At 37.5% G+C, this 12,590-nt stretch overlaps 1 long non-coding RNA gene across 1 annotated transcript; it reads left to right on the plus strand.

Annotated features, from left to right (window-relative positions):
* Positions 1–3,181: 3,181 nt before the first annotated feature.
* LOC140326594 (uncharacterized) lies at positions 3,182–7,533 on the plus strand. The gene is made up of 6 exons (XR_011919904.1): positions 3,182–3,285; positions 3,485–3,599; positions 5,011–5,100; positions 5,931–5,971; positions 6,568–6,599; positions 7,408–7,533. It is a non-coding gene; the product is annotated as an uncharacterized lncRNA (long non-coding RNA).
* The last annotated feature ends 5,057 nt before the right edge of the window (positions 7,534–12,590 follow it).

Consider the following 12,590-nt stretch of genomic DNA (forward strand, 5'->3'; position numbering starts at 1 on the left):
GTCTAGATTTCAACCTATGCGTCATAAACTTTTAGGACTAGTCTAACTCTGTTTAAAGGTATGTGGAAGTTGTAGTAATGATGTTTTATATCAGGCTTTCTGTATGTAAGACACAACAGTTATTCACAAATCACCAGATTTCTTTCAAAAGGGAATAGGGTGGACTGGTGAATCAAGCAAGCAGGCTTTGCGGTCTGTCGATATTTCTACACTTGTCTTTTATTCATATGGTAGTGTATTTATACTGTCTTATTTACCAAGATTAATTGTCTCAAAAAATATAACTGTATATGTTGGAATTCAAAAAAGGATTCATGCCAATTGAGCTCTCAATGTGTTATCAGGTACATGGTATGCCTTGACTACACACTGATAAAGAATATTCCATATTTACAGTTTCAACAAGCAACTCCATTACAGCATAAGCATATATATGCAGAGTGCACAGACATGGATATGCTGAAACTTGCACTTTGAACTTTGTCAGTTTTAGATCGAACTACTGAAAAGATATGACACATGTCACTGCAAACCTTATAATGTGATGGGCACATTTCTGAGCTAGACAAGTATTGGGAACCCTAAACATATATCCTGACATGAATGTCTTCTGATCTAGCCAAAAGGTAGCACTAGGAAACCACCTGAAGTTTATACTACCGTATACACAGACAACTCTGTTTGATTGACCTTTGAAGGGACACAAACAATAGGAAAACTTTTCAAATCACATTTTACATGCTGTTGCATGCACGCCCAAAGGCAATTTGTTTTGTCAGAACGCAGAAGAAATGCTGACTGTAGAATTTTTCAGAAATGATCAACTTCATACAAAACTTATATACAGTAAAATAAAAAAAAATTAAAGTTCAAGATAGCTTTAAGAGAAAAATAAAGTAGAGCATCATGAAGACCACATACACCAGGGCCCAGTTCTTGCTCCAGGCAGGAACTCCAACAGACGCACTAGTTGGCTCCAAATCCAAACTGCACTTCTGTGTGGAAGTAATCTCTATAGCGATTTCACAAGTGTGGAAGCAGTGGTATCTCTGTAGAGATATCGCGTGCTCCCTGATAAGTGACAGCTTCAACTATCCACTCACCAAAAGTGTTGCTGCTTGCAAAGCTACAGATCTGGCATGCCAAGGGTGTGTTGGACCTCTGCAGAGATACCACTGCTTTTACACACAGAAAGCACGAGTCCTTCTCTACCGCATATAGCAAGGATATATCCGGGATATTCTACAGTGCCTGTAGCTGATTTATAAAGAAAACAGACTGGAAGACTTTACACGCCTTTTTAATGAATTGAATGGAATGCTTCAAAAAATGCTAGATGCATGGCTGTCGTACTACTTGCTCACAAATATGTCACAAACACCAAACAAGTACACAGATCATGAGTTCTTATCTGAATACCTGTTCCAGATCACAGTAAAATAGTGATCAGTGCTGACACCCTCTGTGTATCCCTCACTACTTACTATGACCTCATGGGGGTAGAAAGTAAACAATGAATTAAAGGAAATGTTTACAGAGATGAATTTATGGGTTTCCACTGTTGACTTAGGTGTGCAAATTCATCTTGTATTTAGGGGCCATCCTGATACTTTGGGCTTCCTTTGAGCTACTTTTTCACTCACAATAACTTATAACTATGGTGTGAATAGAACTTCTGATGAAAACATAACGCCAGTGTACACAAATCTTACAAAATATTAGTTGCTTGGTTGTCATTGACAATAATGATTTCCAAGCCAATGACCAAGGATAACAACTTCAGATCAAATATATCAGCTTATCATTTTTGCCGGCATAATGAATATATTCATGTTATAATATTATAATGGTAATTATGTAATCATATTATCAGCAAAATAGCCAAGGACATGCTGATTCCTAAAGAAGATGCCAGCTTTGGCACTGCACAGTTCTCCTCATTCATCAACACATTCTAAAGTGATCTGGAACAAAACAAATCTCTGTATCAGATCAGGTGAAGTGCTGGGATTACAGTCACAAGTGCCATAATTGCAAAGTCTGTGATAAGTTTCACTGGGTTATTATTTGAGTCACAGCCAACTGTACAAGGTCAGAATCCCCATCTGACAGGCCAGCTGTGATCATAGAAAGGTAATGTGTGCAATCAATGAAAAGGTAGAAGTGGCAGTGTTGGGGAGTGGGGTGGAAGGGGTGAGGGGTGTTGTGGGGTGGTCAGGGATAGGCAGTGGGGTGGCAGGGAAGGGGAGTGGGGTGGCAGTGAAGAGGAGTGGGGTGGCAGGGAAGGGGAGTGGGGTTGTTAGTATGGCTCTGGTGTTGTTGGCACAGAACAGATGTAAGATGGCACAGAGGGGAAGGCAGGACTTTTAAAGGTTGGAGCACTGCACAACACCTGGGTATATATGAGTGTATATTTATATAAGTGTGGGTGTGTATATATGTGTATATATATATAAGAGGGATCACACAGCTGGGGGCTGTAGCTCTGCCTGATCGTTGCCACCTTCACCCAGACATAACTAGGTAACACCAAATATCCCCAGCACCCAGTGCCAAGCATAGGAAATGTATTACAGATGAGCAGCACAAGCTTGTACAGTGTGGCCCCCACATACTGTGTGTACAGGCAGGAGATAGGGAGAGATGTTACAGATGCCCACTTCCCCCACACACTCACCTTGCCACAGATCAGGTTGCAGCGCTGTGATAAATGTAATGAATGGCAGTGAGGGAGATAGGCAGCAATATGAACACAGCACACAGCCCGGGCACTTTTCTTCCCCCGCTCAGCCGCAGCGGCTCCCCGGATGTCTAGGATAGTCTGGTGCTCTCGGCCTCTTCGTTGCCCGGCTCTGTACCCCGGACTCCTCCTATCCACGTCCAACTCAACGTGGCACCCTAGACCCCGCCCACACCGGCCTGATACTGTACTCAGACTGACACGCAGGCGGCTACCTTCAAAGGTGCTGCACTTATCTGAACGCTATTTCCAAACACCACGTTATTTTCAGTTCATTGCTTGCATTTAATAACAGAAACAGCAGACCTTTCTATGAATGAACTTTATTTACTTATACCAGGTAAACCGTATAACGGACTAGAGGTTCCAGTCATAAAAATGGCTTCTGACTCTACCAGTCACGACACAACTTCCGCTTCCTAGTTCGTATTTCCTACGTCCTGTTATTAATATGACGTACGTGACGTAATTGCGCATTCAGAACGTACAGCCTCGTGTGTGAGAAGTGTTCGGCCATTTACGGAATGCCAGCTAGATGAGAGGAGGTGAGTGCGTTCTGTGCTGTCATATTGCTGGGCTTTTCTAAAGATTTACATCCAGTGATTATAATCCATCACTGCTGTTCACATAATGAGTGCTGTGATTAGTCATATTTTTGTATGAGGATGTTTGAGCATTTTATATATTTATATATATAACACGTTTTCTTTACAATGTATTAATATCACATTGGTCTTCTTGCAGATGTTACCTGGAGCTGAACATCCTGCTAGTGTAATGCATTTCTTCAGTACAAGAATGCTTTATGAACGCTGCAAGCCTCCATGATAATCGGTCATGATTGAAGAAGAAGAAGCAGGTAATAAGGATGGAAAAGGGATTAGATTAATTAGTCCATAAAAGTAATTAAATTACAAAATGTTCCTACAATTGTTGGTAACAGTGATGACCTATTTAGAGAAGGGGGCTCTCCTGGGTGCATAGACAGCATTAAAACCTAATGGTGTATTTAGCCCCTCACTACTCTGTCCACATTTAAACAATGTTTAGTTTTATAGTAGGTTAGGTTGAAAAAAGACAATAAGTCCATCAAGTTTGACCACTAGGGAAATAAACATGTCCCAGATATAAAACCCTATAAGACAGTTTGTCCAAAAGAAGGCAAAAAAAAAACCCTGATACAATTTGCTTTAACAGGGAAAAAAAATCCTTTCCGATTCCATGAGGCAATCGGATGTTCCTTGGATCAACAGTCTGTACTCTTTCTGTAAAACCTTTAATACCCAGTTATGTTCTGTTCTAGAAATCATCCAGCTTTTTCTTAAAGCAATCTATAGTAGTTGCTGAAACTTCTTCCTGAGGGAGCCGATTCCACATTTTCACAGACCTTACAGTGAAGAATCCCTTCCTTTTTCAGAGCTTAAACTTCTCTTTCCTCCAGACACAGAGTGCCCTCTTGTTCTTTGTAATGATCTCAAAGTGAATTATTGGGAAGCCAGTATGAAGAGTTTATATATTTATACAGGGTGATCATATACCCCCTTAAATGTCTCTTCTCAAGGGAGAATAGATTCAGTTCAGCTAATGTCCTTATTTCTGTATTACTTCCTTCCTAGGTGTCTTTTTTTAATTATTTTCTGCTTAAATGTTCTTGGTCAAAGTGACATGCATCTGCCATATGTATGGGCTGGTATGCTATTGTGAGTGACATTTTGTGGTTGAAGTTAGTGTTTGATGTCCGGTGATGAGAGCCTTTACTGCTGTTCACATTATGACTGAGCTGTGATTAGCACATTATTGGCTGAGGACATTTTAACTACATTTTTTTTTTTTCTTGGAACTTGATATTGTCATTAAAGTTTAGAAAGCCTGGAGTGCTCTAGAATCTAATCCTCTGTGTACATGTCAGAGGATTGTTGCCCGATACCAATGGTTGGGATGTCCTAGCATACAGACTATGAATGACTGCAATGGAAGTAAAGGGGGAAGAGCACAGCTGGGTGCCACTCACTTTTTCCCCCCTCCCCTCTGTGTACAGCGCTTGTTCATTCATTTGTCACCGGAAACTATTAAAAAAGATTGTTTTCAGCTACAAAAGTTGAATGTGTGTATGCAGCCCCCTTTTTTTTCGTACAAGATAAATGCAAGCAGTAGCTCTTAAGGTCGGCATGAATGGCTCTGCAAAGTATTAGCACACGTAGGATGATACTGCATCATTATGTTAGGCCAGCCTTAAAGATTCCTGTAACTTTTTTTTTTTTTTTTTTCAGTCTGGGTATGGTGAAATGTGCTCTGCGTAGTAGATGATACCAGTGGGTGAATTGTGATCTGCACGGTTGAAGACTGCAGTGAATAAACAAGTAAGAAAAACATTCTGGTGCTAATTCAGGTTTATTTCTACCTGAACAGTGATGATGTTGCCTTCTGATGCAAAGCAAATGTTGAAAATTAGAGGCTGTTTCTGAGTGGTTCAGGTGCCGTTTATGTTTGTCTTTTTAGGTTAAATCTGCCAGTTACACACATTTTTAAACTAGATTGTATCGGATCAGAAGACAATTCACTAAAATTTAAAACTTTGTGTTGGCTGGGATGTGGCATTACATAGTAGCTTTAATCTTCTGGCAAGGGATAGGGGAAATCCTGCCCATGTACTGAACAAAGAAACAATATGATTCAAACCATGGTGCTGCCCAAAAAACAATGTCAGTTTGTAGCGGAACTGGTTGTGTAAGTTATGATCTTTAATTATGTGACCTTTCACATTATTCTAGTGTTGTCACTATATTTCACTCATTATTGTGCATTGCAGTAAGGCAGCTTATTTTATTTCATTTAGAAAAGGTATGTTGCTCACTCCAGAACCCTAGTGCTTGTCTCAACCCTATCAATGCCATGACATCTGTGGGGCATGTCATTGGCAGTAAAAAGATTTCTTCATCCTGACTCTAGACTGCAGAACACTCCCACATCATTGACTCCCCCAGTTGTACCCCCACCCCTCCAGATTGTATGATGCTTGCATACCTATAGATCACAAGTGCACAACAATTAATTTTATACATTCTAATTTGCTATTTGTATCCATGTATGGTTCTACAATGGTGTTTGTTTTTTTTTTTTTTTCCTATCTAGTTTTGTGTGAACTGCAAAATAGATTTACCATTCATACTTCATGTTTCTTTATCTGCAGGTGAAGATAAATACTTTGCAGAGGTTAATCCTGTGTATGTGGTAAGTTTGTATAATAGTTAGGATAAGTTTCTATAATAGTTATAATCCTAAATTGAATGTCTTGACATTCTGATGCCTATTGTTTCTGTATTAGCAAGAGATGCAACTGTAAGCAACTATTGTAGCACCAGCTGATTTTAACCTTGAGCGGTGTTTAATCATTAAGCAACAAGGTCTTTTATCCCTATTTAATGTACAGCACTTATGTAATGTTGGTGCTTCCTTCTGATTGACGCGGAACTCCAGCCTTGCCTTTAGTCATAGGTAATTGTACATATTATGTCTGCTTACTCTGATTTTATTGTACTCTGTAAGCTTCTCTGTCCAGTAAAAGCTGCAGCTAATTGAGAATAAAGGGAATTTTTGGCACCGACACTTTTAGTACATAGCTAAATTGTTTGAAGTTTTATGTTTGCTTGTAGTTCTGTTAAATTAGAACAAATTTGTGTCCAATGATTAAAAAATAATTGCTGTTCACATCATGAAAACCTGTGATTACTATTTAACTGGATGAGGACACAACTCATGTACATAATAACTTTATATGTTTTCAAGCTTTCCTTTAATTTTCTTTCATTGTTTTTTTTGTGTTCTAGGTTGAGTAAAAACAGGTTTCTAGATAGATCAGGTAACTATTAATTGGATTTTAAAGTTTGAATTTATTTCACTTAACCCCCTTAGCGGTAATCCCGAGTCACACTCGGGGTAACTTTAGAAGACCCCCTTACCTTTGCCCCGCACTCCAGCGACGATCGGATGGTCTTCTTGTGATGCCGGTCCGTTTGGGGGCGTGGCCGGGTGGGAAATTTTAAAAGCAGAATACTGAGTAATCTGCTTTTAAATACCACCCAGGTCCCGGCCACGCCGCTGCTCGCATCAGCAGTGAGATGCAAAGCACAATGCAGAACTTCTGCATTGTGCTTTACATCTCACTGCAGATGCGAGCAGCAGTAGTAGTAAATTCTGGGTGTAATGCCAGCAATTTGTAGGCATTAAGGATGTCCTCCATCTTTCCAGTACATAATTCCCTGCTGAATTGGATCACATTTTTGTAATATTTGTGGGATTTCTACTACATGATCAGTTGACTTCTAAATTTTTTTCACTTTTTTGAAAAAAAAAAAACTCCTAATGTTTCTGCTATACTTACCATAGGGAGATTAGATTTTCCCTTCCTCAAATGTGAACTGATCCCAGAGTAAATAGGTTAAAGTTTCACGTATTTGTAGATATAGCCCCACTGGCTTTCATGTCACGTTTATTCATTCTAGGTAGTATACCAGAACTGCAGCACTATTAAAATCTGCATGTTGGCTGTGAATTTGTAATATAGTTTGTCTATTTTGCTACATATTAGTTCGGTGGTTTAAACTGTTTTTTTTTTTATTTTTGTCTAATAAAATTTGGGACTTAATTTTACTCATTTTGTTTTGCAGATGATGAATAAACTTTTAATTTGAAAGAAACCAGTGAAAGCAAATGTGCAAAAAAAGTCTCTCATTCAAGTTGAAAGTTTTTGGCATAAATTGTTTTATAATAAATTAATGTTTTAACTTGCCTCATATCTGATTATAACTATATTCTTTATTACCACAATATGTTTACTCGCCCCCCAAATGCATGATCCAAATCAAAGCTTATGTTGCACACTAAAACCCAGTCATTGTGTTGGTAAATAAGCAGCTGTTAATATTAGCACAAGAGGAATTTACATGGTCTTTAACTGGTACCTCTTTAACTGGTAAACTTCTAGCTAACTACTACTAATGTTCACTAACTGTAGTGTCCCTACCACACCTGCTAATTTGGTTCCACTGCTGTTCAACCAGCACGAACAAATTGCAAAAAATCCATTCCATATTTATATATTGATGTGAAATATTAGCAGTAAAAGTGAATTCCGTAGCACAATTGTGCAAAGCTGAATTAAGGTCGTATCGACAAAGAATGGATTTTTTGGGGGAAACATTTTCCTAATAAAATGCCTTACAATAGCACATAGGTGATTTCAGCACCTTTTCCTCACCCTAATTAAAATGTCCTGCTTGTAAAGCTTGTTCTACTGGCCGGTCACCATCTTCCTTGGTGTGATCTTTGCCTATAAAGACGTGAAACTTTCAGCTTCAACTTAAAACCTACTATTGCTCCAAAGATTACCAGGAAAAAATAACAAAATAGATAACGAACAGCTCAATCTGTATGTAGAGAATATATATAAATACAAAGTTTTTTTTTTTCATTGTCTAGTGTGAAAGATTTATTATTGTCACCAGTCCACAAAGTAAACAGCATTGCCTCTACAGGGATAGTTAGCAATACATGTTTTTATCTTGGTAAGAAGTAAGGAACTTCTAGGTTTTTGTTGAGTTTCACAAATGTGACAATCTGCCCAAAAAATCTGATCCTGGGAAGAGGATTTTTTGGGCACACTTTCAGTTCAGAGAAAAACTTCATTGAACAACTTAGACACCAGGCGAAGCAATAAAGAATAGTATAAATGTTTATTTTCTGTGATTTCTTTGTACAATATAGAAAGTTAATTTTTGAATAGTCCTAGTAAATATAAATTTTGTCTGTTATTCTACCTTCAGATGTACACAGAACTAGAAAAAAAGGGATCATAGAACATAAGCAAAATACACATTGCCATACAATATGCAGTTTTCTGTAAGGGTACAAAAAAGTTTTTTTTTTTTTTTTTTTTTTTAAGTGAGATTAAGTATCCATCAATCTGCATTGCTATGGGAACAATGTAGGCGATCCTAAACTAAATGTCCAGCCAAAAAGCTTTTTTTCTTGTTTAAGATGAAGTAGCAATTAATTTTCTGTTCTCAGTGGCTCTGTTGAAACAATTTACCCTGATTTCCTGCCCTAGCAATGGGGGAACAGGAAAACCATTTTGTTCCTGTTGCAGAACTCTCCTGTGTTATAAAATGAGGTCTGTCACATGGAGCAAGGGAACATTTTTCTAATACAGCCCAGATTACCAGTAAAAACATAACAGTGGAACTAAACCTTCACTCCCCTATCGAAAATGAACACAAGTTTTGTCTGGACATACACTTTAGACAAGAGTAAAACTTGTTCATAAATGTATGCTCCACTTTTCATAAAACAACCCCTTTGGGTTTCTACAGTTTTCTATTGAGGAGATTGGTGATATGCAGCCATTACATTTTAACACATCATTAAAGAAACCAAACTAGGACTTTAAACAGCTATCTGAAAATCACCTGTGCATAGCTCCAATTGGTCATGGTACACAGCTTTAATCAAAACCACACATCACTGACTGACCCACTTATAGCCCACTTTAGAATTCTAAGTATTCCTATGGGAATTCTGAGTACAGAATTTTTGTAAAATTCAATTCAGACAATTTCAGTTTTAAAGGTTAGACCATTCATAAGTGATTTATGTAACTGAGGCACTGCATGGGACACAATGGAAATATGTCCACTGTACTCTGTGTGAGAGGAGTCTGATGTGCTGCTGGAGCAGGTTTTTTTTTGGCTGCAGCACTAAAACTTTAGGATTAAATGACTGCATCACATCACTGCATGATAAAAAGTTCACCTGGCTAAAAAAAATTTTTTTTTTCAGTTTTGTATAGCTTGGGGAACCAATGTAACCCGTCAAGTTTTTTAATGTCATTAGTGATTGATTTTGAGGACCTGACATCAGGTCTTGGTAACCAGTGCCCTCACATACCAGATAAAAAAAATAAAAAGTTTTTGTTTTACATTTACAAGATAATTTCCGATTTGAGGATATTTATTTTTTGGAACTAGAGGAGAAGCAATGCTTTAGGTCCTCTGAAAAAGTAACAAAGGATTAGCTAGCAGATTACGCTAGCAGGTTATTAGCCAAACTAGGCTTCAGAGCCAGAACTAGTCAAATATGCGATGGATGGAGGGCATTACACTGTCTAGCTACACATAAAATTCCACTTTTAAAATTTTTTATTCAGGTCAGATTTATAGAATAGGGCAGGTAATGTCCCTTCTGCAAAAAGCACTTACCTGCTTGATTGCTTAATGTAATTGCCAAAAACGCTGAGCTGCCCATACATGCTTGCCAGGTTATCTGGCTTCCCCAGCGCTTGTGGGGACTAAATTACATCATCCTAGCCTGGAGAAACAAGTTGGCTGAAGATTGCCTCTAGAAAAAGAAGATGGCAGCGCCCTGAGATCGAACAGGGACCAGTGAGTATAAAGGGGTTTAGTTCCACATGTTTACTGTTTACTCTGGGCACCGAACATTTATTTGACAAATCTGGTCATATTCCGCTAATTACTGACAAGAAGTATTGATGAGAAGTTATTTATATTGCCTTGTTCTGCATCCACCAATCATCATTATCAGATTGATTTTAATGTACAAGTTTGCTCTTACTACAGCCAAAATCTTCTGTTTGCTGCATTTATTTCCACATTATAAAACATTGGCATAGTAAAACTAATTACAGAACTAATATTTAAAACCTATGGGAAGTATTGTTTGCACCTTCCATTTTAAAGCCACATACTTTATACATAATCTACAAGTGTCATTTAAAATTCACATTTTCTTGCATGTATAAATACACAACACAAAAGGTGCCATACTGAGTTTAAGCACTACACTATTTACAACAACAATAGCTCATGTTCAACAAAACACACACGTATAATGAAATCATCTGCAATCTACACAACCTAATTTACATTTATACAGCATTATTAGACCGCATGTTGACAGTCACAGAGTTAATGCTATGGATACACTGTTACCACACAAAAAAGTTGCGAGAGAACATAAACGTCCAATAGTTTGTTCCCTTTTTGTCATAGAGTTGACTGAGATTAGAAACATGAAGACAGATATGCAGACTTGAGGTGATTGTTGTGGACAGAATAATATTCTTTGCTCACTAAATTAAGTGTTTACTTTTTGAACACATACTACAATCAAAACTAAAGCTCCACATATTTATTACAACCAAAACTTCATGATTAATATTAACAATGATCTAATCGGAAAAGTGTAACATTCAGGGGTAAATGCGTTTACAGGTGAGATATGCCTATAAATGCTGAAGAAAAACAAATACACACCTATCTGCAGTCATTACCTATTACACACCTATCTGCATGTACTCATTATACAAAACCTGTAACGAGAGAAATACTTTTAGGGCCCTTTCACACTACAGCATTTTGTTGGTGTGGTAATGTTTTTGAGTGTTAATGCACATGACTACTGTGCATTATTGTTAAGGCATTTTTATGAATGGGTCACCACTTGCAAGACAATGGGCCTGATTTAATAAGACAGGAGAAAATAAGACTATCATAAGAGAACCTGAATGATCCTGCAAACCCGGAATCACTTTTTTTTTTACAAATCATTTGCCTTTAGTTGATCTATTTCAGCTTTGTTGGATCACCCAGGTTCTCACATTAAGCGAATGAAACATTTGTCACCAAACTATTAGTAATATTACCATTCCAACAAAGTAGTTGTGCTTTATAGTTTCTCCTTAGAGTGGAAGTCAGTGGAAAGTCCACTTTTTAAAATCAATGTATTCTATGTGCGACTGATTACCATCATAAAAATATATTTTCCATTAGGAATTTAAAAATCTGAAAAGGAAGCAAGAGATATGTGGAAGCGAATCTGTATGTCTGTTCTACAATAAAAGCAACCTACTAAAAACTTCAGTTTTATTGCACTTTGTGTTCATGTTGGGGTAGAAAATACAACACTTTCTTACCAAGAGAAGGTTGTCCTTAAGGTAGAAACTTAAAGGAGATCTCTTCAATATGGGCATTCACTGCAATAAATTAATATTTTATTTAAATGAGTAAAAGGATTGACCCCCTATATGAAATATCCACCAATGGCTCTGTCTCCACTGGTAAGGATAGCCTGTGAACAGTTGTTTCCAGGACAGGGGTGGGAGGTTTCTCCCCCAGACTGAACCAGATAACAATAAAAACACATACAGAAATCCCACTCTTACCCTACCCTGTTCTAAACGAACAAAAAGAAAATACAAATTGGATTCCTACAGACTACTACATAAAGTTTTTTTGAACAGGCCTCCACTCTAGAGCAATTTAGTTAATTCAAATAGAATAGCATGACCCAGATCTATAAAACTGAATTGATGAGGTTTAGTAAGCCAGTTCTCTTTTGTGTTGCTCGTTTAAAATCATCTAAGAGCAAAGGTTCTGGTTAGTTTAGAATATTAGAGTGCTAATTTCAAAAGATGAAAAACATAAAAGAATATCTAAGATGTCTGCCTTACCAAGATATCCTGTCATAATGAGTCTCACACATACATAAGAATCCCTCCAAAACGATTTGGAATTTACAGAACTGGAAAGTTAAAATGCAAACCAGGTAAAATACTCTGGTAAATATTATAATCATGGGGGCCCATTTATAAACCTTTTTACCCAAGTATCACCCAAAAAAAAATTCAGAAAGCAAAATAAAACAACTAGCATTCTAAAGTTAGTAAAGGAAAGTTATATACCCCTGCCATCAATAATTGCATACAAGCATGCATATATCAGTTGGCAACCAAATGGCTGTTACTTCTGCATAGAGTGGAAGAAGGAAACTACCAGTC

Source organism: Pyxicephalus adspersus, chromosome 3, assembly GCF_032062135.1.
Source record: "Pyxicephalus adspersus chromosome 3, UCB_Pads_2.0, whole genome shotgun sequence".
In the NCBI taxonomy this organism is placed as follows: Eukaryota; Metazoa; Chordata; class Amphibia; order Anura; family Pyxicephalidae; genus Pyxicephalus; species Pyxicephalus adspersus.